This window comes from Bubalus kerabau, chromosome 8 (genome assembly GCF_029407905.1).
Source record: "Bubalus kerabau isolate K-KA32 ecotype Philippines breed swamp buffalo chromosome 8, PCC_UOA_SB_1v2, whole genome shotgun sequence".
NCBI lineage: Eukaryota > Metazoa > Chordata > Mammalia > Artiodactyla > Bovidae > Bubalus > Bubalus kerabau.
This window is the reverse complement of record NC_073631.1, coordinates 35,069,126-35,095,067: the sequence shown is the minus strand read 5'-3', so window position 1 is coordinate 35,095,067 and position 25,942 is coordinate 35,069,126. Positions and strand designations below refer to the sequence as shown.

At 41.0% G+C, this 25,942-nt stretch overlaps 1 protein-coding gene across 1 annotated transcript in view; it reads right to left on the bottom strand.

The window, feature by feature from the left end:
- The window catches only part of CCDC126 (coiled-coil domain containing 126), a 77,548-nt gene extending 52,725 nt beyond the window's left edge, over positions 1-24,823 (bottom strand). Inside the window, exons 1-2 of the mRNA XM_055590020.1 lie at positions 24,338-24,823; positions 1,406-1,590 (exon numbers count right to left, since the gene is read on the bottom strand). The gene's annotated coding sequence lies outside the window, so the exon portion shown is untranslated. The remainder of the gene's footprint in view (positions 1-1,405; positions 1,591-24,337) is intronic.
- Between the last annotated feature and the right edge of the window lie 1,119 nt (positions 24,824-25,942).

Below are 25,942 nucleotides of genomic sequence, written 5' to 3'. Positions count from 1 at the left end.
AGCAACTTCACTTTCACTTTTCACTTTCATGCATTGGAGAAGGGAATGGCAACCCACTCCAGTATTGTTGGCCTGGAGAATCCCAGGGACAAGGGAGCCTGGTGGGCTGCCATCTATGGGGTCGCACAGAGTCGGACATGACTGCCATGACTTAGCAGCAGCAGCAGAAGAAGAATTAAAGAAGACAGAGACAAACAATATAATTACTGAAATTAAAAATACTCTGGAAGGAATCAATAGTGGAATATCTGAAGCAGAAGAATGAATCAGTGAGCTGCAAGATAAAATGGTGGAAATAACTTAAAAAGAATGAAAAGAACTGAGGATAGCCTCAGGGACCTCTGGAATAATATCAAACGCACCATCATTCGAATTATAGAGGTCCCAGAAGAAGAAGAGAAAAAGAAAGGGAATGAGAAAATTGTTGAAGAAACTATAGTTGAAATTTTCCCCAACATGAAAAAGGAAATAGTCAATCAAGTCCAGGAGGCATAAAGAGTCCCATACAGGATAAACCCAAGGAGAAACACGCCAAGACACATACTAATCAAACTAACAAAGACTAAACACAAAGAAAGAATATTAAAAGCAGCAAGTAACATACAAGGGAAAACCAATATGATTAACAGATGATCTTTCAACAAAAACTCTACAGGCCTGAAGGGAATGGCAGGATATATTTAAAGTACTGAAAGGGAAAAATCTACAACCAAGATCACTGTACCCTGCAAGTATCTCATTCAAAGTTGATGGAGAAATAAAAACTTTCAGAAAAGCAAAAGTTAAAAGAATTCAGTACCACCAAACCAGCTTTACAACAAATGTTAAAGGGACTTGTATAGTCAAGAAATACAAGGGAAGAAAAAAGAGCTACAAAATCAACCCCAAACAATTAAGAAAATGGCAATAGGAACATATATATCAATAATTACTTTACATGTAAACGGATTAAATGTTCCAAGCAAAAGACACAGACTGGCTGAATGGATGCAAAAACAAGACCCATATACATGCTGTCTATGAGAATCCCACTTCAGACCTCAAGACACATATAGACTGTAAGAGGATGGAAAAACATACTCCATGAAAATGGGAAGCAAAAAAAAGAAAGCTGGAGTAGCAATCCTCATATCAGACAAAACAGATTAAACTGAAGCAGATTACAAGAGATAAGGAAGGACACCACATAATGATCAAGGGGTCAATCAAAGAGGAAGACATAACAATTGTAAATATATATGCACCCAGCATAGGACCACCTCAATACATAAGACAAACAATAACAGCCATAAAAGGACAATTGACTGTAACACAATAATAGTAAGAGACGTTAACACCCCACTCACACCAATGGGCAGATCATCAAAACGAAAAATTAATAAGGAAACACAAGTCTTAATGATACCTTAGATGAGATGGATTTCATTGTTATCTTCAGGACATTCCATCCAAATACAGAAGAATACACCTTCTTCTCCACATCTTGGGTCACAAATCAAACCTCAGTAAATTTAAGAAAGTTGAAATCATACCAAGCATCTTCTCCAACCACAATGCTATGAGCTTAGATATCAGTTACAAGAAAAAAATCTGTAAGAAACACAAACATATGGAGATTAAACAATACATGTCTAAATAACTAACAGATTACTGAGGAAATCAAAAGGGAAATCAAAAATTTTCTAGAAACAAATGACAATGAAAACACTATAACTCAAAACCTATGGGATGCAGCAAAAGGAGTTCTAAGAGGGAAATTTATAGCAATACAATCCTATCTCAATAAACAAGAAAACATTGAATAGAAAACCTAACTTTACACCTAAAACAACTGGAAAAAAGAACAAAAACCCCAAAAATTAGTAGAAGGAAAGAAATCATAAAGATTCAAGCAGAAATAAATAAAAAGAAAGAAACCATAGTAAAGATTAATAAAACTAAAAGCTTGTTCTTTGAGAAGATAAATAAAATTGACAAACCTTTGGCCAGACTCATCAAGAAAAAAAAAGAATAATCAAATCAACAAGATTAGAAATGGAAAAAGGAGAGGTTACAACAGAGTGCAGAAATACAAAGAATTTTAAGAGATTATTATGAATAACCTGGAATAAATGGATGGATACTTAGAAAAGTTCAATCTTCCAAGACTGAACCAGGAAGAAATAGAAATTATGAACAACCCTATTACAAGCACTGAAATTGAAGCTATGATCAAAAATTTCCCAAAAAATAAAGCCTAGGACCAGATGGCTTCACAGAATTCCATCATTTAGAGAAGAGCTAATGCTTATCCTTCTAAAACTCTTTCAAAAAATTGCAGAGAAGGAACACTTCCAAACTCATTCTACAAGGCCATCATCACCCTGATACCAAAACCAAAGATAACACAAAAAAAGAAAACTACAGGCCAATATCACTGATGAACATAGATGCAAAAATCCTCAACAAAATTTTACCAAACAGAATTCGGCAACACATCAAAAAGCTCATACACCATGATCAAGTTGGCTTTATTCCAGGGATGCAAGGATTCTTCAATATACACAAATCAATCAATGTGATACACCATATTAACAAACTGAAAGATAAAAACCATATAATAATCTCAATAGATGCAGAAAAAGCCTTTGACAAAATTCAGCACCCATTTATGATTAGAACTCTTCAAAAAATGGGCATAAAAGGAACTTACCTCAGCATAGTAAAGGCCATATATGATAATCCTACAACAAACATTCTCAATGGTGAAAAACTGAAAGCATTCCCCCTAAGATCAGGAACAAGACAAGGGTTCCCCCCTTTCCCCTTTTATTCAACATAGTTCTGGAAGTCCTAGATCCAGCATCAGAGAAGAAAAAGAAATAAAAGAAATCCAGATCAGAAAAGAAGAAATAAAGCTCTCACTGTTTGCAGATGACATGATACTGTACATAAAAAAATCTGTTTCTGTTACTGAAAAATTACAAGAGCAATTTTTGTAACAGAAAATTATGAGAGCTAGTCAGAAAAATTAGCAAAATTGCTGGATACAAAATCGATACACAGAAATCACTTGCATTTCTATATACTAACAATGAAAAATCAGAAAGAAATTAAGGAATTAATCTCAGTAACCATTGCAACAAAAAGAATTGAATATCTAGGAATAAACTTACTAAAGAGACAACAGAACTGTACACAGAAAATTATAAGACACTAATGAAAGAAATCAAAGATGATATAAACAGTCCATGTTCCTGGGTAGGAAGAATCCATATTGTGAAAAAGACTATATTGCCAAATGCAATCTACAGATTCAATGCAATCCTTATCAAATTACCAGTGACATTTTTCACAGAACTAGAACAAAAACTTTCACAATTCATATGGAAACACAAAATACCCAGAACAGCCAAAGCAGTCTTGAGAAAGAAGAATGGAGCTGGAGGAATCAACATTTCTGACTTCAGATTATACTGCAAAGCTACAGTCATCAAGAGAGTATAGTACTGGCACAAAAACAGAAACGTAGACCAATGGAACAAGATAGAAAGGCCGGAAATAAACCCATGGACCTTTGGGAACCTTATATTTGACAAAGGAGGCAAGAATATCAGTTCAGTTCAGTTCAGTCGCTCAGTCCTGTCCGACTCTTTGTGACCGCATGAATCGCAGCACGCCAGGCCTCCCTGTCCATCACCAACTCCCGGAGTTCACCCAGACTCACATCCATCGAGTCAGTGATGCCATCCAGCCATCTCAACCTCTGTCGTCCCCTTCTCCTCCTGCCCCCAATCCTTCCCAGCATCAGAGTCTTTTCCAATGAGTCAACTCTTCGCATGAGGTGGCCAAAGGACTGGAGTTTCAGCTTTAGCATCAGTCCTTCCAAAGAAATCCCAGGGCTGATCTCCTTCAGAATGGACTGGTTGGGTCTCCTTGCAGTCCAAGGGGCTCTCAAGAGTCTTCTCCAACACCACAGTTTAAAAGCATCAATTCTTCAGTGCTCAGCCTTCTTCACAGTCCAACTCTCACATCCATACATGACCACAGGAAAAACCATAGCCTTGACTAGACGAACCTTTGTTGGCAAAGTAATGTCTCTGCTTTTCAATATGCTATCTAGGTTGGTCATAACTTTCCTTCCAAGCAGTAAGCATCTTTTAATTTCATGGCTGAAGTCACCATCTGCAGTGATTTTGGAGCCCAGAAAAATAAAGTCTGACACTGTTTCCACTGTTTCCCCATCTATTTCCCATGAAGTGATGGGACCGGATGCCATGATCTTCGTTTTCTGAATGTTGAGCTTTAAGCCAACGTTTTCACTCTCCACTTTCACTTTCATCAAGAGGCTTTTTAGTTCCTCTTCACTTTCTGCCATAAGGGTGGTGTCATCTGCATATCTGAGGTTATTGATATTTCTCCCAGCAATCTTGATTCCAGCTTGTGCTTCTTCCAGTCCAGCGTTTCTCCCAGTCCAGCGTTTCTCATGATGTACTCTGCATATAAGTTAAATAAGCAGGGTGACAATATACAGCCTTGATGTACTCCTTTTCCTATTTGGAACCAGTCTGTTGTTCCATGTCCAGTTCTAACTGTTGCTTCCTGACCTGCATACAAATTTCTCAAGAGGCAGGTCAGGTGGTCTGGTATTTCCATCTCTTTCAGAATTCTCCACAGTTTATTGTGATCCACACAGTCAAAGGCTTTGGCATAGTCAGTAAAGCAGAAATAGATGTTCTTCTGGAACTCTCTTGCTTTTTCCATGATCCAGCGGATGTTGGTAATTTGATCTCTGGTTCCTCTGCCTTTTCTAAAACCAGCTTGAACATCAGGAAGTTCACGGTTCATGTATTGCTGAAGCCTGGCTTGGAGAATTTTGAGCATGACTTTACTAGCGTGTGAGATGAGTAAAATTGTGCAGTAGTTTGAGCATTCTTTGGCATTGCCTTTCTTTGGGATTGGAGTGAAAACTGACCTTTTCCAGTCCTGTGGCCACTGCTGAGTTTTCCACATTTTCTGGCATATTGAGTGCAGCACTTTCACAGCATCATCTTTCAGGATTTGAAAGAGCTCAACTGGAATTCCATCACCTCCACTAGCTTTGTTCATAGTGACGCTTTCTAAGGTCCACTTGACTTCACATTCCAGGATGTCTGGCTCTAGGTGAGTGATCACACCATCATGATTATCTGGGTCGTGAAGATCTTTTTTGTACAGTTCTTCTGTGTATTCTTGCCATCTCTTCTTAATATCTTCTGCTTCTGTTAGGTCCCTACCATTTCTGTCCTTTATCGAGCCCATCTTTGCATGAAATGTTCCCTTGGTATCTCTAATTTTCTTGAAGAGATCTCTAGTCTTTCCCATTCTGTTGTTTTCCTCTATTTCTTTGCACTGATTGCTGAAGAAGGCTTTCTTATCTCTTCTTGCTATTCTTTGGAACTCTTCATCAGATGCTTATATCTACAGTGAGGCAAAGACAGCCTCTCAATAAATGCTGCTGGGAAAACTGGACAGCAACATGTAAAAAAAGGAATTAAAACACTTTCTAACACCATACACCAAACTCAAAATGGATTAAAGTCCTAAATATAAGACCAGAAAGTATAAAACTCTTAGAGGAAAACATATGCAGAACAGTTGATGACATAAATCAAAGCAAGATCCTCTATAACCCACCTCCTAGAGTAATGGAAATAAAAACAAAAGTAAACAAGTGGGTCATGATTAAACTTAAACGATTTTGCCTAGCAAAGGAAACTATAAGCAAGGTGAAAAGACAACCCTCAGAATGGAAGAAAATAATGGCAACTGACAAAGGATTAGTTTCCAAAATATACAAGCAACTCAAACAACTCAATACCAGAAGAACAAACAACCCAATCAAAAAGTGGGAAAAAGACCTAAACATACATTTTTCCAAAGAAGACATAGAGATAGCTAACAAACATATGAAAAGATGCTCAGCAGCGCTCATTATTAGCAAAAAACAAATCAAAACTACAATATCACCTAACCTCACACCAGTCAGAATGGCCATCAACAAAAAGTCTACAAACAATAAATGCTGGAGTGAGTGTGGAGAAAAGGGAATGCTCTTGCACTGTTGGTGGGAATGTAAATTGATACAGCCACTATGAAAGATGGTATGGAGATTCCTTAAAAAGCTAGGAATAGAACCATCATATGACCCAGCAATCCCACTCCTAGTCATGTACCCTGAGGAAACCAAAATTGAAAAAGACACATGTATCCTATTGTTCACTGAAGCACTATTTACAATAGCTAGAACATGGAAGCAACCTAGATGTCCATCAACAGATGAATGGATAAAGAAGTTGTGGTACATATTCACAATGGGATATTACTCAGCCATAAAAAGGAAAGCCTTTGAGTCAGTTCTGATGAGGTGGATGAACCTAGAAGCTATTATACAGAGTGAAGTAAGTCAGAAAGAGAAAGATAAATATCATATTCTAATGCATATATACAGAATCTAGAAAAGTGGTACTGAAGAATTTACTTACAGGGCAACGATGGAGAAACGGACTTAGAGAATAGACTTTATGGACATAGGGAAGGAGGAGGAGAGGGTGAGATGTATGGAAAGAGTAACATGGAAACTTACATTACCGTATGTAAAATAGATAGCCAAGGGGAGTTTTCTGTATGGCTAAGAAACTCAAACAGAGGCGCTGTATCAACCTAGAGGGGTGGGATGGGGAGGGAGTTGGGAGGCAGGTACAAAAGGGAGGGGATATATGCTTCAGCAATATGTGAACTGTGAGCTTCCTGATGTTCAAGCTGGTTTTAGAAAAGGCAGAGGAACCAGAGATCAAATTGCCAACATCTGCTGGATCATGGAAAAAGCAAGAGAGTTCCAGAAAAACATCTATTTCTCCTTTATTGACTATGCCAAATCCTTTGACTGTGTGGATCACAATAAACTGTGGACAATTCTGAAAGAGATGGGAATACCAGACCACCTGACCTGCCTCTTGAGAAATTTGTATGCAGGTCAGGAAGCAACAGTTAGAACTGGACATGGAACAACAGACTGGTTCCAAATAGGAAAAGGAGTACATCAAGGCTGTATATTGTCACCCTGCTTATTTAACTTATATGCAGAGTACATCATGAGAAACGCTGCACTGGAACAAACACAAGCTGGAATCAAGATTGCTGGGAGAAATATCATTAACCTCAGATATGCAGATGACACCACCCTTATGGCAGAAAGTGAAGAGGAACTAAAAAGCCTCTTGATGAAAGTGAAAGAGGAGAGTGAAAACGTTGGCTTAAAGCTCAACATTCAGAAAACGAAGATCATGGCATCCGGTCCCATCACTTCATGGGAAATAGATGGGGAAACAGTGGAAACAGTGTCAGACTTTATTTTTCTGGGCTCCAAAATCACTGCAGATGGTGACTGCAGCCATGAAATTAAAAGACACTTACTGCTTGGAAGGAAAGTTATGACCAACCTAGATAGCATATTGAAAAGCAGAGACATTACTTTGCCAACAAAGGTTCGTCTAGTCAAGGCTATGGTTTTTCCTGTGGTCATGTATGGATGTGAGAGTTGGACTGTGAAGAAGGCTGAGTGCCAAAGAATTGATGCTTTTGAACTGTGGTGTTGGAGAAGACTCTTGAGAGTCCCTTGGACTGCAAGGAGATCCAACCAGTCCATTCTGAAGGAGATCAGCCCTGGGATTTCTTTGGAAGGACTGATGCTAAAGCTGAAACTCCAGTACTTTGGCACCTCATGCGAAGAGTTGACTCATTGGCAAAGACTCTGATGCTGGGAGGGATTGGGGGCAGGAGGAGAAGGGGACGACAGAGGATGAGATGGCTAGATGGCATCACTGACCCGATGGACTTGAGTCTGAGTGAACTCCAGGAGTTGGTGATGGACAGGGAGGCCTGGCGTGCTTCGATTCATGGGGTCGCAAAGAGTCGGACACGACTGAGCGACTGATCTGATCTGATCTGATCTGATGGCTGATTCAGGTTGAGGTTTGCCAGAAAACAATAAAATTCTGTAAAGCAATTATCCTTCAATAAAAAAATTTTTTTTAAAGTGAGAGGGAAGGAAAGAAGAAAAAGACTTTATTTAATGTAGGCATTAACTATGGTTTCTCCTCTTTTCCTGCCTCCCCACTCCTATGGCTAATGATAACAAATAGGGCCTGCACTCTGTTATCATAAAAATAACCTTATTCATTCAATCATTCCATCAGCAGGTATTTATGGAGCACTAACTGCCCACTTTTATACCCAGTGCCTTGGAGAATACATGGCAAGCACAAAACAGGCCTGCAGTTAATGATTTTATGAGGAGGTTGGACAAACAAGTTAACAAGGAAAGTATATCATATTACTAAATGATATGATACCAGTAATAAGTGGCATAAAAATTTATGGTGATATAAAGTCTATAATGTGTTTAACTCAACCAGGTGGTAGATGTGTAAAGTTTAATCATAAAAGGACTTAATTAACTTTTAAACTCTATTCTTCTGTTACTGTGAGTGTTGGAAACACATAACCAGAATGTTCTAAACAATGTACAGAAAATTTCCCTTTTTTGAGTTATAGTGCTCTGCTCCCTGCTGGCTATTCAAACCTTTGTAGGTATTCACAACTGACAGCTTTGGGTGTATCTTTCTCAACTTGAACTGTGCACTTGCAGATGTACTTTATCTTAAAAATAAAAATGTATGATCGTAAAAAATGTACAGAGGCTATAGTTCAGCTCAGTCGTGTTCAGCTATAAGATCTGTGGAAAAAACAGAGTAGCTGATGTTTGTGTAATTTTCAAGGCATTTTTGCATTCAGTTCAATTCAGTTCAGTCACTCAGTCATGTCCGACTCTTTGCAACCCCATGAATCGCAGCACACCAGGCCTCCCTGTCCATCATCAACTCCCGGAGTTCACCCAAGCTTACATCCCTCGAATCGGTGATGCCATCCAGCCATCTCATCCTCTGTCATCCCCTTCTCCTCCTGCCCCCAATCCCTCCCAGCATCAGAGTCTTTTCCAATGAGTCAATTTTTGCATTACTTCTTCTAATTGTAATAACTCTTTGAGAGGTACACAGAAAAGATAATATCTCAGTATTTTGTTGAGGAAATTAAGGCTCAGAGTAGGGACATGAAATGCCCAAGAAGACATACCCTGTAGGTGGCAGAGGAAAGATTAGAAATTAGGTCTTTTGACATCTCAACTAAGACTCTACCCTTACCATAATAGTATATGAGTCTGTTTCCCAGGTACTTGTAAAATGGAATGAATAAAGAAATAAGGTATCTCACTCCCTTTTCCTGTGTATGGGATTAACCACAAGAAAGTTAGACATCTTTAGTTTTCTTTCCTACAGTCTCTTAGCATCTACTCCAATGCCTGGCTCCTGTTAGGTGGCCTCAGGAAACATTTGTTGAAGGTGTCAACTCTACACAACATTTTGGGGAAAGCTTGATTTGTTTAAAGCAGAGGTTCTCAGAAACCCCTCTATAGGTTAGTGCATGGCTAGCTAAATATGCATTTTATTTTTAAAAAAATATTTATTTTTGGCTGCATTGGGTCTTAGTTGCCACACAGAAGATCTTTCTTTGTGGCTCTCGGGTTCAGTAGTTGCCTCAAGGCATGTGGGATCTTAGTTCCCTGACAAGGGATGGAACCATAGTCTTATGCATTGCAAGGTGGTTTCTTAACCGCTGGACACCAGGAAAGTCCCTAAATATGCATTTTAAAAATTACATATCTCAGAGCCCCATCCGTGGAAATTTTAACACAGGCGGTCTTGAGTGAGACCCAGGAATCAATGTTTTTAAAATGATCCTGTGATGATTCTAATGAGCCTTTGGATTTAGAAACCTCTGGTTTATAAAGTATCTTGCTTCTCTTTATTCCTCCCTCCCTCCACCTTAGTCTCTAGAGGGAAGTCAAAAAAGCAGATGGGAAGAGAAAAGTAAAGATGAACAAACATGTGGCCCTATAAACTCACTCCTGGGAGAGAAACTGCCCCAGGTCCCAATGGTTTTCCAGTTTTCAATTCTAATCCCTTATGAGCCCAGGTTCTCTTTCAACCTTTGGATTCATTTATTTAAGTATTCATTTAGAAACGTGCCAGGTGCTGGGGAAATAGCAGCTAGCTGTCAAAGTCGCTGTGTCCAGAGATGACAAATGCTATGAGGAAAAGTAAAACAAGATAAGAGGATGGAGAGGGGCAAGAGGGATGAAACTTTTTAGCCAGGGAAGGCCTATCCAAAATGAGTTTCAGGAGATACCTCTGGGCCTCTCCTGGTGGCTCAATAATAAAGAACCCGCCTGCCAATGTAGAAGACATGGGTTCAGTCCCTGATTCCAGAAGATCCTATATGCCGAGAAGCAACTACTATTGAGCCTGTGCTCTAGAGCCCTGGAATCGCAACTATTGAGCCCATATGCCACAACTACTGAAGCCCTCATGCCCTAGGGCCTGTGCTCTGCAACAAGAGAAGCCACGGCAACAAGAAGCCAACACACTTGCAATGAACAGTAGCCCCCACTCGCCACAACTAGAGAAAAGGCCCGCACAGCAACAAAGACCCAGTATAGCAAAAATAAATAAATAAAATTTTTTTTTTTAAAAAAGCAAAAGCAATACCTCTGTTGCTGCTGCTGCTGCTAAGTTGCTTCAGTCGTGTCCGACTCTGTGCAACCCCATAGACGGCAGCCCACCAGGCTCCACCGTCCCTGGGATTCTCCAGGCAAGATCACTGGAATGGGTTGCCATTTCCTTCTCCAGTGCATGAAAGTGAAAAGTGAAAGTGATGTCACTCAGTCATGTCCGACTCTTAGCGACACCATGGACTGCAGCCGTCTAGGCTCCTCCGTCCATGGGATTTTCCAGGCAAGAGTACTGGAGTGGGGTGTTATTGCCTTCTCCCAATACCTCTGTACCCCCATAATAAATTTGAGAAGATAGATAGGGACTGAGGCATTATTGGAGTATCCAGTGGCCCAACAACCGTCTATTAACAGATAGGCTGGCCAGAACTCCTCTACCACTACTATGTGACACTTCTAGCCTCTGCAGCTACATTTAATGAATCTTAATGATCTTTGCATTGTTTGCTCCAGATTTAAAGCACCGGGTAGGAATCCCCAGAAGGTCCAGTGGTTAGGACTCCATGCTTCCACTGTTGGGGTCCCTGGGGTTCAATCCCTGGTCCAGATACTAAGATCCCACAAGTCTCGTGGCATAGCCAAAAAAAGAAAAAGGAGGAAGCACAAGGTGAGTAAAGCTGCAAGGTCAAGTCTAAGGCCACCTGCCAGTACTCCACCTGCAGTGTGCAGGAGAAAGGAACTCTCTCTGGGGGCAACCAAGAAGAGGATCCCAGCATGGACTCCCCAAAAGCTGCCATCTCATGAGAGAGTCCCCTGGTAGAAGGCCTTATATACTGCACTATCAAAAAAAGACACAATATCACTATAGTTTCTCTTTCTTACAACTAAAGTAGTCATAATATAACCCCCTGAGGGAGGCTGTAACCCTAAGATCAACAGACTGCAAAATTCTATTCTGTCCTGGGACACTTAATAAGCATTAACTAGGCACAGTGCCAGGATGTTAAAGAAAATAGATTCTTGACTTAATGATCTTTAAAGCCTAGATCATCTTTTAACCTCAGATATGCAGATGATATCTGAGGGCTTCCCTGGTGGCTCAGCTGATAAAGAATGCCTGCAATGTGGGAGACCTGGGTTTGATCCCTGGGTTGGGAAGATTCCCCTGAAGGAGGGCATGGCAACCCACTCCAGTATTCCTGCCTGGAGAATCCCCATGGACAGAGGAGCCTGGTGGGCTGCCATCCATGGGGTAGCAAACAGTATGACATGACTTAGCTACTGAACAACAATAACAACAACAACAAAGGCCTAGATGGGGAGATAAAACATATATAAAATTTTTCAAAATAAGACAGTATATTTCATTAGCCAAGAAAGTGTTACTGCTAATGCAAAACAGTTGAATATAGTGCGTTAAAACCCTTGCTCTAAAACTAGACTGCCTGAGTTTGAGTTCTGCCTCCATCCCTTACTAAGGGCAAAACTCTGTGAATGTTAGTTTCTCTGCGCCTCAATTTTCTCATTTGTAAAAATGTGGATAATAGGGCTTACCTGGTGACTCTGGTAAAGAATCTGCCTGCCAGTGCAGGAGGCCAGGGTTTGATCCCTGGTCTGGGAAGATCCCACATGCCATGGGGCAACTAAGCCAGAACGCCACAACTACTGAGCTGTGCTCTAGCATCCCAGAGCCGCCAACTACTGAGCCCGTCTCTGCAACAGGAGAAGTCACTGCGTTGAGAAGCCCTGCACCACAGCTAGAGAGTAGCCCCCACTCACTACAACTACAGAAAGCCCACATGCAGCAACGAAGACCCACCAGAGCCAAAAACTGAAATAAATAATGAAATAAGTCTTTTAAAATGCGGATAATAAACATATCTACCTTGTAGAGTTCCAGTGAAGATTAAACTGAGATAATCCATTTAAAACCCTTCACCCTATGCCTGGTCAACACACAGCACCAATACAGGTTAACTAAACTGTATTTAATAGCTATTATAATAGCTACTGTATTTCATCAGTATAAACTGATGAAATCGTTTGTAAGATCAGTCATTATTTTATAAATTACAATGAAAGAAAATAACTTTCAATTAAACTCGGATACAATGCTTTTCTATAACTTAGGAGTTTTCTATACAATCTCATCCTCCGTGCACCAAGAATGTCAGTGATGCAGCGTTGCTTAAAAGAGTGCTCCCAGGGCTTCCCTGGTTAACACTCGGTGCTTCCAATGCAGGAATCTGTGTGCACGCTAAGTCGCTTCAGTCATGTCTGACTCTTTGCGACCCCATGAACTGTAACCCATCAAGCTCCTCTGTCCATGGGATTCTCCAGGCAAGAATACTGGAGTGGGTTGCCATGCCCTCCTTCAGGGGATCTGCCTGGACCAGGGATCGAACTCAAGTCTCTTATGTCTCCTGCCCTGGCAGGTGGTTTCTTTACCACTAGTGCCACCTGGGAAGCCCTTCAATGCAGGAGGTTTGGGTTCAATTCTTGGTCAGGGAGCTAAGATTCCACGTGCATCATGAGGTGTGGCCAAAAAAAAAAAAAAACACAGAAAAACAATGCTCCCAATAGTCTCCAGGATTCTCTACCACACTACTGGCATCCCTTTTATAAACCTCTCTGAACATCAGTTACATTCAACATATGTGGTACCAATAATGCCTTTAACTCAGCTGAAGTGATGATAGTTTCAACATCTATGACCATAATTACTGATAATTACATCTATGTCCACATGACTGATGATGCATGCAGAAACATCCTGATTTCAGAGACGTTAAAGTGTTTGAAAAAAAGTTGGATTCTTAGAACTTTTTGAAGCATTATGATTTATAAAATTCTAAGGGACTCAAAGCCAGGAGTTTGTTCAGGAGCTCAAATTTTGCAGTTTTATAAACCAAAAGGACAAAAAGCAATAGCTTTGACAGATGTTTGCAATGAATCATCTTTGTTGCTGTAAACTTGTAGAAAACTGTTAAAATTGTTACTATAGTGAACACTAAAAGGAAAGTATTTTCAGGACTGCCAGGCCAAACTGATGTGCGAGAAGTTTCCTCAGAATCTAAGAAGTGTAAAAGTGGAAGGGAAACACGTGAGACTTCCCTCTGTTCCTTCCACATCACTCTGACCTCTAAAAGTCACCCAGGGAATTCCCTGGTGGTCCAGTAGTTAGGCCTCCGCACTTCCACTGTAGGGGGCCTGCATTCTGTCCCCTGCAGGGGAACTAAGACCCCACAAGCTGCATGGCATGGCCAAAAATAAAATAAAGGTCATCCAGCCTTTTTAGAAAATTCATCCAGTGAGAGTAAACTCAAAACTTTCAAAGGTAGTTTGGGGACTTCCCTGGCCATCTAGTGGTTAAGACTCTGTGCTCCCAATGCAAGGGACACAGGTTCGATCCCTCGTCAGGTAACAACAACAGCAACAACAAAAAACTAATTTTCCAAGGAAGTTTATCTCATTTTAGGGAAATTCTGCTCATAGTTCTTCTGTATATTGAAAAAACAAAATTCTTACTTCCATGCCATCCCCCTCTTGGCCCCAGTCCTTTACTTTAGAACTATGCCCTCAAACATAATCACTTCATTCCACCTCCAGTTCTCCCCTCAACATCCTTCGCCTCACCTCCCCACCTCTTTTAGCCACATCTTCTCTCTTCCAAGGTCCATCAATTCTGAGGGTCAACAATAAGAGCTGAGATCAGCTGTGTGGTTCTTCTGCTGGGCCTATATGGAATCACACATGTCACCATCTGGCCGCTGGACTGGGCGGGGTGGTCTAGGATGGCCTCACTCATGTGTCTAGTGGTTGTCCTGGCTGTCAGCTCCATGTCTCTGCACGCTGTCTGTTGTCCCCAAGGGGTCTGGTCTACTTTACCAATAGCGTCACGACTGCAAGAAAGTGAGAACAGAAACTACAAGCCCTCGTAAAACACAGGCTCAGAACTCACACAGTGACAGCTCTTCCACGTTTTCTTTGCCAAAACAAGAACAGGCCAGCTTAGACTAAAGAGGTAGACAAGCAGACTTCACTTCTTGTTAGGAGGAGCAACAAAGTCACAATGCAAAGGGGTGTGCATACCAGCGAGTGCTTAGCATTTTACTTCTTACTTTCCTCAACAACCTATGGAATAGGCACTGTTATTGTCATGTTAGATATCAGCAGGGCTGATACACTCATAAGGTGGGACTTGAAAGTTATAATTGGGCAAACTACTATTATTTCTCCACTTTCCATTCAAACCAGTTCTGTAGGGATGAAATCTAAGGCAAGTCCTATGAGTTTTGTGGTCACTCTTAGAAAACAAAAAGTCTGCTTTTCAGGTTTCTGAAACAGTCTTAGTCCAGTAATTAAAATGCCCAGTCCTATGTAATAGGTTGATTTCCAACTTCTCACTTTGCAATCATTATAACACTAATTGATTCAGACAAGACTCATCTGCTGCTGCTGCTGCTGCTAAGTGGCTTCAGTCGTGTCCGACTCTGTGCGACCCCATAGACAGCAGCCCGCCAGGCTCCGCCATCCCTGGGATTCTCCAGGCAAGAACACTGGAGTGGGTTGCCACTTCCTTCTCCAATGCATGAAAGTGAAAGGTGAAAGTGAAGTCGCTCAGTTGTGTCCGACTCTTCGAGACCCCATGGACTGCAGCCTACCAGGCTCCTCCATCCATGGGATTTTCCAAGCAAGAGTACTGGAGTGGGGTGCCATTGCCTTCTCTGACAAGACTCATCACTGGATGCTAAATATTCTTGGTGAAAATTTGATGAGGAGGAGGAGATTTATAGTGTCTCAAAATACCTCCCTTCAAAATCATTATTCATTTCAAATGGGAAAATTGTCACTTGATGATGGAGAGATCTGCCAGACACTGCCTTATCCAAGCAATCAAAGTTAACATGAATAGTAATGGGACAAGCTGACACCGAGCGCCTCTGGATGTGATGTACTAAGAAGAGCACAGCGTCAGTTTGTGAAAGAGTCCTGCTAAGAGTGCAAATTTTCAACTTAATCATGAAGAAACATCCAATAAACTCAAATTGGGGAATGTTATGCAAAATAAATGACCTATATAATCTTAAAAGTGTCAAAGGTCATGAAAGACAAAAAATGCTGAAGAACTGGCCAGGTTAAAGAAGAATAAACACACAGGAGGGCTTCCCAGACAGCGCAGTGGCAAAGAATCTGCCTGCCAGTGCAGGAGACACAAGAGATGTGGATTCAATCCCTGGGTCAGGAAGATCCCCTGGAGGAGAAAATGGCAACCCCCTCCAGTATTGTTGCCTAGAAGATTCCATGGACAGAGGAGCCTGGCGGGCTCTACAGTCCAGGGGGTTGTAAAGACTTGGACACAACAAAACAAAACAAAACAAAACAAAACAAAAAAAAAAGTAAGCACTTACAAACCAGACAATTCTAAACACAAGAGAAATTAACCTAAAAAAAAAAAAGACTTGGACACAACTGATAGACTGTGCACACATACACAAACACACATGTAACATACATGTAATACATGAGACACTAAATGTAATACATGAGAGGGACTCACTTTAGGGGTAAGACCTCACAGGATACTGACAGTGACCATTCTCTTCTAATTCCCAGCCTTCTCCTTGCGATAGGGTGTAGTTAGCAAAAGTTGGGGAATTTGCTTAACCTCCTCCTCTTCAACTCTTGATTTGGTGATTTTATCCATCATTTTGGAACTGGGGATAGTTGGTAACATTTAGGGGAGACTCATTTAAAATGGGGACAAGAAACTCTATTTTAAAATACCATTATATGAGGGACTTCCCTGGTGGTTCTGTTGCAGGAAGGGGGACCCCTTCCAGGGCCCAAAACTGGGCTCTTGACTAACACTCGGAAATGAATTGTCTGAGGAGACACATGTGCTGACAAAGCAAGAGATTTTATTGTGAAAGGGCACCGGGGTGGAGAGCAGTAGGGTAAGGGAACCCAGGAGAACTGTTCTGCCACATGGCTTGCAGTCTCAGGTTTTATGGTGATGGGATTAGTTTCCGGGTTGTCCTTAGCCAATCATTCTGACTCAGAGTCCTTCCTGGTGGTGCACGCCTTGTTCAGCCAAGATGGATGTCAGAGAGGAGGATTCTGGGAGGTGGTCGGACATGTGGTGTCTCCTTTTGACCTTTCCCGAATTCTTCCAGTTGGTGGTGGCTTATTAGTTCCGTGTTCCTTAGCAGGACCTCCTGTCCTAAAACAACTCATGCAAATGGTTACTATGGTGCCTGGCCAGGGTGGGCGGCTTCAATCAGTGTGCTTCCCCTAACAACTCCCCCCTGAGAGACTTCATACTTAAGATACTTCTTGGGAATTGGGGCGAAGGTCTCTTTCTTCTGTAACTTCTTCCTCCTGTGCATGGGCATAGGCCTACCTAGCAGAGCAGAAGTCTCTCTCTACCTGATCTAAGTCAAGGTATTTTTTTTCCTGAAACCAGCATTCACCCTTATAATAACAGCAATTTAGTTTGAAACTGTTGGCTCCTCTCAGAGATGAAATAGACAGGGACCAAACAGGAAGCAACATTTGGGGTGAGGACTCAGGGGTTGTGACTTCTTTTTCTTTTTTCTTTTTGATTGGTTGGTGGTGAGGCAACAGAGCTGTGTTCCAGGAATCTTGTGTTTAGACTGAAGTTACCATCCTCCACTTGCGTGGGGACTCCAGTTCTGTAGAAGAACTCAAAGACATTGTTATGCATATTTCTTTGAGTAGGAACTGGGACCCTGTCTCAAGGCTGTATCACCATTTGATTGTTTCTCCTGTTTCTGTATCCCCTCCCTTTCCTGATTAGCAACTGTTTGAATCCACCCTTTGAAACTCAGGGGAAGTCAAGGAGGCTGAATGAAGCCTATATCCTACGAACAAGAAATGGAGAACACAGAACTGATCTTTACTCCAGAGCCCCACAGGGTCCTGTTCAGTTTTAATTTAGGGAACTGGGCAATTATGACTGTGATAACTTCCTGTCAAAATGGGGCATAGGACTGCCTCAGCCTGGAGAAGAGACACTGAATTGGAAGTATTCCTGAGTTCCAAGTCCTAGATCTGAGCCTTGTATGATTAAAAAGCTCAGTCTCTTGGTCTGCCATTTTGTTGTAACAGACCCAATTACAAGTAGCTGGAGAAGGGATTGAAGGAGTCTTTTGGGCCTAGAAAAGAAAACAACAGTCTCAAAGGCCCTTGCTGAATCATCTAACTTCGGAGAAAACAAAACAGAACTTTAGGTCCCGCCCTGATGCTCCAGGCTGGTTGTATCTATCTGGGACTTATCATGCCCTGTCCAGAAACCTTCCACCCCCTACACCTGCCCAGAAGACTTATCACTTCCTGCAACTACAAATGCCATCTCAACTAAAGTATACCCAAAACATCCCGCCTGATCAACGTTTCCCTTATCGCTTGTACAAACCTCTCTATAAATATGGAGCCTCCCTGATCCCTCTCCAGCTCAGCCTGGTCCTTAGGTCCTTAGACTGTCGCCCCTTCTTGCCTGAATAAAGGTAACCTACTTCTGTTGTGGTTGTCTTTCCTCTTTCTGCCTCGGCCCGAACTATACCTTACAGGGATAACTGGAATTTTAATCAAAATAAATCTCATTTCTCTTTAGAAGAATAGTCCTGAATCCCAGTCTGGACCTGGCACTTCTGGGAGACTTGTAGCCAGGTAGCCAGTTGCCTAGTTTTATAAAAAGTAAGGTGACAGTTACTAGCTTCCAGCAGACATTGTTTTGAGAATGGTGGCATCTAAGCCTGACACGACTCAGAAAATTCAAGTGTTTAGCAATACAATGTCTAATCTGAAATTACATCATAGTGTCACCTAGTTATTTCCCAGGATGTCTGAACCATAGCTACTCTATTTTGACTTTTTAATTGTAAAATTTTTCTTAATAGTCAAAGCAGATGTCACCAGTAATGAGGTCAGTGTTTTCTTAGGTATGAGAAGATGCAAGAATTAGAACTCATAAAATCTTCTCCTGAAAAGATCTAACTATCTGAAGGCCTGTTCTGCCAGTTTTTTCCAGAGCACAGAGTGCCTCATTTCTGATTTTCACCCTGAACTCCTTTCAGGGGCGTTGAAAGTCAGCAGTTGCAGTGGCCATGATTTAATCTTTGCAGACGTAGATGGCAAGTGTCAGTTTTCAGTCAGCAGGGCCCCTTTTTGCTCATAAAATTGACCATGATTTTGAGGGGGGCATTTCATGACCATTTTATCCCATGGTGCTGAGAATGTCCATTCTCAGGTTTGGCAAAGATTTTGTTGATAGGCCACTCAAAATGTTGTTACTGGACTTGGCCATAAAACAGTATCCAAAATTTTCTGGACCACCTGTCTTACTAGCCTCTTGGTCCAGGAAAATATTTTCTCTTGTTGCTTCTTCTCATATCTAGAGTTACACTATTACCATCATCGATCTCATATGGGACTATATTATTTTATTAGAGGCCTCAGAACACATTTGGCAGTGTAAGAAACAGCAATTTTGTAAAACAGGTGAAATACAAATAACATAGCCAGAAATATTAGTAAAGTCACAAGTAAGACTTAAGAGCTTTCATTAGATGTAGCCCAGTATACCTCAGGTCATCTGACTTAGTCTACTCTGTAGAATCTTTATCTTTCAGGGAAATTATATATTGGCACCACCGTCTATAAGGCACATAGCCCAGTTTTTTACTGTTACTAGGCCACCTCATGAGAAGAGTTGACTCATTGGAAAAGACGCTGATGCTGGGAGGGATTGGGGGCAGGAGGAGAAGGGGACGACAGAGGATGAGATGGCTGGATGGCATCACTGACTCAATGGACGTGAGTTTGAGTGAACTCCAGGAGTTGGTGATGGACAGGGAGGCCTGGTGTGCTGTGATTCATGGGGTCGCAAAGAGTCGGACACGACTGAGCGACTCTTTAGTATTGTTGTAGCCACGTGTTCTGGGAAACAAACTCATTTAGAAGGACAATGCAGATAGTGGAGTGCAGTTTATTACATCGGCGGGCCCTAGGCAGAGCCTCCTCTTAGCCAAGGACCCCGACCAGTTTTTGTGAAAACCTTATATACCCTAAGTGTACTTGCTCAAACCCACCTCCCCAAATTCCTTGAAACTAGTCTGGACAAGGTAAAAGAAAGATATGATCAAAGTTAACCCATGATTCATGTGTCGCAAGACTAGATAAACACTGGATATTTATCAATAGGCCTGTGGTCATATCCCGATAAACATAATGGAATTTACCATTTTGTTCTGTTACAGAAATAATTAGCATATTCTTTTAGGCAACAGAAAATCCAAGTACAAGTCCTGAGGCTCTTTTATCTGGGGGTCTGGTTTTTCATTGGTATGCCATTTCTATAGACACCGGGCACAAAGTTCAGAGTCCATTGGGAGGGTGACCATGCATGTAACCTAATGTTCACAGCCTGGCCTAAGCTGGCGTCCAACTCTGTCTGTTTCCTCCTTCAGTATGATTTAATTGTTTCCAACACACAGAGGAGACTTTAACCTAAATTACCATAGCCTGGTGTTATCTATATAAATCCATCTCATAACTGTGGGAGATTTTTTTTTTCCTTTGTTGAAACTTTTCTTGTTGTTCTGATTGAGCTTGAGTAATAGAAAAAAGCTCAAATTTATGGCCAGAGTCAGAGCAGGCATTATTAATTGGCCTGGTGAGGGGATCTCATCTAGTAATATCACAGTGATATGAATATGACTATAATTTTTTTTAAGTAAATTTTTTCAGGGCCAACCAGTTAGAGTCTTGTAGTAGAAAAATTTACCAACGTAACCCAGAACTAGACACAGGTAATTGGCCACAAACCCAACAATTGGATTGATTTCTAAAATTAGCATAGGATCAGGCCTATGATAGAAAAGCATTTGATTTATATGCAAAGGTCTAAGAAGTCAAGAAAATATTATAAATGGTCATACGAATCAGGTCCAGCATCTTGGGCAAGCTGTCTACCTCGGATGTCATCCTCTCATCCTGGTGTAGTGTAGTTTTCTCCTGATGAAATGAGTCTTACTACATGCAGACCTCCATTAACAAACTGGGATTTAACATTTATTGAAACATCTTTTTCTCCCTAGAATTACCCTCATTTTTATCAAATATAACCAAATTAAGGCTAGTTTGTTTGCAAAATAGGTCTGTTCTCACTAATTTTGGTCTGATGATTTATATAACTGTTAGGTAGATAGACTAGGGAAAAGGAGTCCAAAATGGCAGTGGCTAAAAGACAAGGAAGGTCAGAGGAAGGTCCGAGGACCAGAGTGAAGACTTCAGGCAGAACAAACAGCACTCCTGGCTAAGCCCAATTTGCATAGGGCAGGCCCAGGTGGAGGAAAAAAACATAAAAGAAGGAGCCAAAGCGCACTCTCTCTCTCTCTCTCCTTCTCTTCGAGTCTTCAGTTTGACATGCCCTCACGCTTCGAGGATGGATTCTCCTGCTATCTTCTAAATAAAATAGAGCTGTAATCACTGCAGATGGTGACTGCAGCCATGAAATTAAAAGACGCTTACTTCTTGGAAGGAAAGTTATGACCAACCTAGATAGCATATTCAAAAGCAGAGACATTACTTTGTCAACAAAGGTCCGTCTAGTCAAAGCTATGGTTTTTCCTGTGGTCATGTATGGATGTGAGAGTTGGATTGTGAAGAAGACTGAGCGCCGAAGAATTGATGCTTTTGAACTGTGGTGTTGGAGAAGACTCTTGAGAGTCCCTTGGACTGTAAGGAGATCCAACCAGTCCATTCTGAAGGAGATCAGCCCTGGGATTTCTTTGGGAGGAATGATGCCAAAGCTGAAACTCTAGTACTTTGGCCACCTCATGCGAAGAATTGACTCATTGGAAAAGACTCTGATGCTGGGAGGGATTGGGGGCAAGAGGAGAAGGGGACAACAGAGGATGAGATGGCTGGATGGCATCACTAACTCGATGGACGTGAGTCTGGGTGAACTCTGGGAGTTGGTGATGGACAGGGAGGGCTGGCGTGTTGCAATTCATGGGGTCGCAAAGAGTCGGAGGCGACTGAACTGAACTGAACACCGATTTGCCTAAGAGCTGTAGCACGGTTTGTCCAAGACTCGAGAGCTGCAACGTGCCGAGGGCTTTAATGTCTGTCGCTCCAAATCTTTGTTGTGACGAGACAAAGAACTGAGGAACATACACTCGCATGACATAACCATAATTGATCATAGACTTTTTATTTTGCTGAAACATTTATAGAGTCTCAGACTGAACTTTTAAAATAAAACAGGGCTGGGAAGCTCACACCAAAGGCTTATCACAGATTTTGCCTAACAAATCTAAGTGAATTCTTTCCTTTTTAAAGTCTCAAAAATTCTTTGAGATTTTTGTACCTGTTAGCAAGATAACTTTCCTAATTCATTTGATAAACATACTGGAAACCTAAGAGTTTCCAATTTCTGGAGGAATCAGAGAGAAAATATAATTGTTTTGTTTATAATATATAATTTTACCAAAGTATTGTCATAATTAGTTTGAGAGGAAGGTTTTTCCTACTCCTGGAAAACATAAGATTCAAACCCATAATTTTTCAGACAGAAACCATAAAAGTTATAAGCATATTCGCTGGTTCATTCAGTCCTTTTGTTAACTTTTGTGAAGTCATCAGGTTTTCCATTAGAATACCAGTACATATCAGAATGTTAAGAACTCCGTATAATTTCTAGGATATCTGTATTAGTAATTTTACCATACATTATAACATGAGCAGATTTATTACTCATTTGATAATCTTTTTCATGTAATTTAACCAACCAAATAAACACAGTTTAATATCTCTCTTTGGGATGTTTCAGGGGCCCTCTGAAGCACCCCAAAGTTAGCTAGAGGTCAAAAGAACTTGATTTAGGAAGTTTTATCAAAAAGATCAATTAAAAGGGTTTAGAACATTTGGTCAGATTTAGTCTACGTTGATGGGTGTATCATTTAGCTTGTTGATATGTGACAATGGGCATAAATACCAAGGCTCAAGGTCTAGTGAAAGTCAGCTCCGCCATCTTGGACCTAATTGGCTCTAACCAGTTTTCTTATGGCTGTGTCATTCCTAACAAAATCCATTTATCTAACTAATTGTAATCCAATTTTAGAAAATCCTGATCATGCATAACTCTTTTTAGTATTTTTCATATCTTTTTTTTTTTAACTGAAAACACACTTCCTACTTTCCTTTAGCAACCAAGAACTAACTTTTATATTAGCATTTTATAGATTGGTGAGCATAAATACCAGTGATAATTTCTAAAACCCTTTCTTTCTTAGAACATTTTAGGATGGCACCAAACATTATTCACTTATAGTCCCATATCTCTTCGTTTCTCTGTAAAAGGAAATTAGTATTTAGCAGTAAGTATTTCAAAACCTTATTTTATTTGGAAATACCTAACTATTCAATAGACTTCTAACACTTAGCATACTTAGCACAACCCTTAGAAATTCAAGTTACGTCAATCTGGAGAGACTATTTTAGACAGATATTCTTAAAGAATAATTATTCTTAATAGAGCTTATCTAAAAGCTCATATCTCATTTACATTTTTTTTAGAAGTTTCTTCACTCGAGGTGATGTCTTTGTTGACAAACTTGTAACTGATAAACTTGTAAATATGATAATATTTAACATATATTAAACCTAGGTACAATGAAAATATTCTACTAAATGTTAATTACTCCAAGACATGTCTATATTAGATAGATCAACAAACAAACATTAATATCAGGTATTTAATACTGAATATTTCTCAGTTCACATGAACCTGGAATTTATTGTTTAATTCAGAATTATTTGATTTGTGAGCACTTACCTTTGTTTAAGCCAATTAAATAGAGCTCATTTATAAATTAACCTCAAAAATATTACCCAGAGACAAAGACATACCAAGACATATTTAGACAGACACAGTGCAAGATCTAGCTTCATTTTTTAAGTTTTTAGCCATGAATTAGATATTACAATATAAAATTTACTCATTTATAAAAAACAGTTGGAATAAATACAACTTTTAAAGATTTTTTCCCATTTTTCCTCAGTCTCAGGGGTTAGAGATGGTCTAGATAAGTGTCCCTGAGAACAGAGTCAAAGCCCTGGTCTCAATGCACAGGGAAAGAAAATCAAGTTCTAACAAAGTGGTGGCAGGTCTAAGCCAAATGGTAGCCAGACAAAACAAAATGGCCATCAAAAATCACAACACAGAACACAAGAGTTAAAACACACATATAGACCTGGCAGTCCTCATCAGACACTCCCTTAAATACAAGAATACAGTCTCTCAGAAAACCTCCTATAAAGACACAGAACTTCAGATCCAAGTACTAACAGAGTAAATGAAAATATCTCAGGTCTTCAAACATTTCAAAGGGAGGAATGGAAGCCAGATTGAAAGAAGAAGGGGAAGGAGAAGGGAGAGGGGGGCGAAAGGGGTGGCCTTACAGACGTCTCCTGCTGGGCCTCCAGAGAAGGGAGGACTGGAACTCGGCCCTACCAGAAATCAGACCAGAACAGAACCAGAATTCGAGTTCTCTGCCAAGAGGAGGTGATCAGTCTCCAATCCTCAGCTCAGGCTGAGGCCCTTCAACCAGATTCCTGCATCCAGGACCAGGGGACTAGAAAAACGGGGAAGGATAGGAAGGGTTAAGGAGAGGAAAGAGAGAGGGAAGGGGAGGGAGGTCAATAAAGTCTCTTGTTCCTTACCGGTCGGGACACTCTGGCCAGTTGTCCGCGTCAGGAGGAGACCAGGGACAAAAGGGTCCCAGTTGCAGCCACTGAGTCTGGTCCATTGGCAGGCAAGCTGGCCCCTGAGTACCCCGAGTGGTCAGGATGTCAGTCTCAGCAAAGAAGAGGTCCCACCAGAGTCACCATTTGTTGCAAGAAGGGGGACCCCTTCCAGGGCCCGAAACTGGGCTCTTGTCTAACACTCGGAAATGAATTGTCCAAGGAGACACATGTGCTGAGAGCAGTAGGGTAAGGGAAACCAGGAGAACTGCTCTGCCACATGGCTTGCAGTCTCAGGTTTTATGGTGATGGGATTAGTTTCCGGATTGTCCTTAGCCAATCATTCTGACTCGGAGTCCTTCCTGGTGGTGCACGCCTTGTTCAGCCAAGATGGATGTCAGAGAGAAGGATTCTGGGAGGTGGTCGGACATGTGGTGTCTCCTTTTGACCTCTCCCTAATTCTTCCGGTTGGTGGTGGCTTATTAGTTCCGTGTTCCTTAGCAGGACTTCCTGTCCTAAAACAACTCATGCAAATGGTTACTATGGTGCCTGGTCAGGGTGGATGGTTTCAATCAGTGTGCTTCCCCTAACAGTTCAGTGGTGAAGAATCTGCTTTCCAGTGCAGGGGACGTGGGTTTGATCCCTGGTCAGAGCTAGGATCCCACATGCCACTGAGCAACTAAGCCCGCGTAGACAGTCCATGTGCCGCAATGAAAGATCCCACGTGCCACAACTAAAACCTGACACAGTCAAATACATAAATTTGTAAAATAAAATACCATTTTATGAGGAAACTAAGACTTTAAAAGTTTAAGTAACATACATTTGAATCAGTTCTAATGAGGTGGATGAAACTGGAGCCTATTATACAGAGTGAAGTAAGCCAGAAAGAAAAACACCAATACAGTATACTAATGCATATATATGGAATTTAGAAAGATGGTAACAATAACCCTGTGTACGAGACAGCAAAAGAGACACTGATGTATAGAACAGTCTTATGGACTCTGTGGGAGAGGGAGAGGGTGGGAAGATTTGGGAGAATGGCATTGAAACATGTAAAATATCATGTATGAAATGAGTTGCCAGTCCAGGTTCGATGCACGATACTGGATGCTTGGGGCTGGTGCACTGGGACGACCCAGAGGGATGGTATGGGGAGGGAGGAGGGAGGAGGGTTCAGGATGGGGAACACATGTATACCTGTGGCGGATTCATTTTGATATTTGGCAAAACTAATACAATTATGTAAAGTTTAAAAAAAAAAAAGTTTAAGTAACTTAGCCTATGCCACAGATAATGAAAAAGAGAATTGGGATTCAAAACTCAGTATCAGCTTTATGCTTATAAACTTCTACCTTGGTAGATTTGTCCAGTTGTTCTCGGCTGTTGTATATTTTTAGCTCCTGATTACATTTAAGGAATTTACTCTGTATCTTAATAACTATTTATCGAGCACTTACTATAATGTGCCTTACATATATTGTCTCACTTTATTTTTTATAACTGTATCATGTAGCTATTACTGTGACTTAAGAGTGGCAAAACTGCATTTGTGCCACAACTAGAGAAAGCCCACCTGCC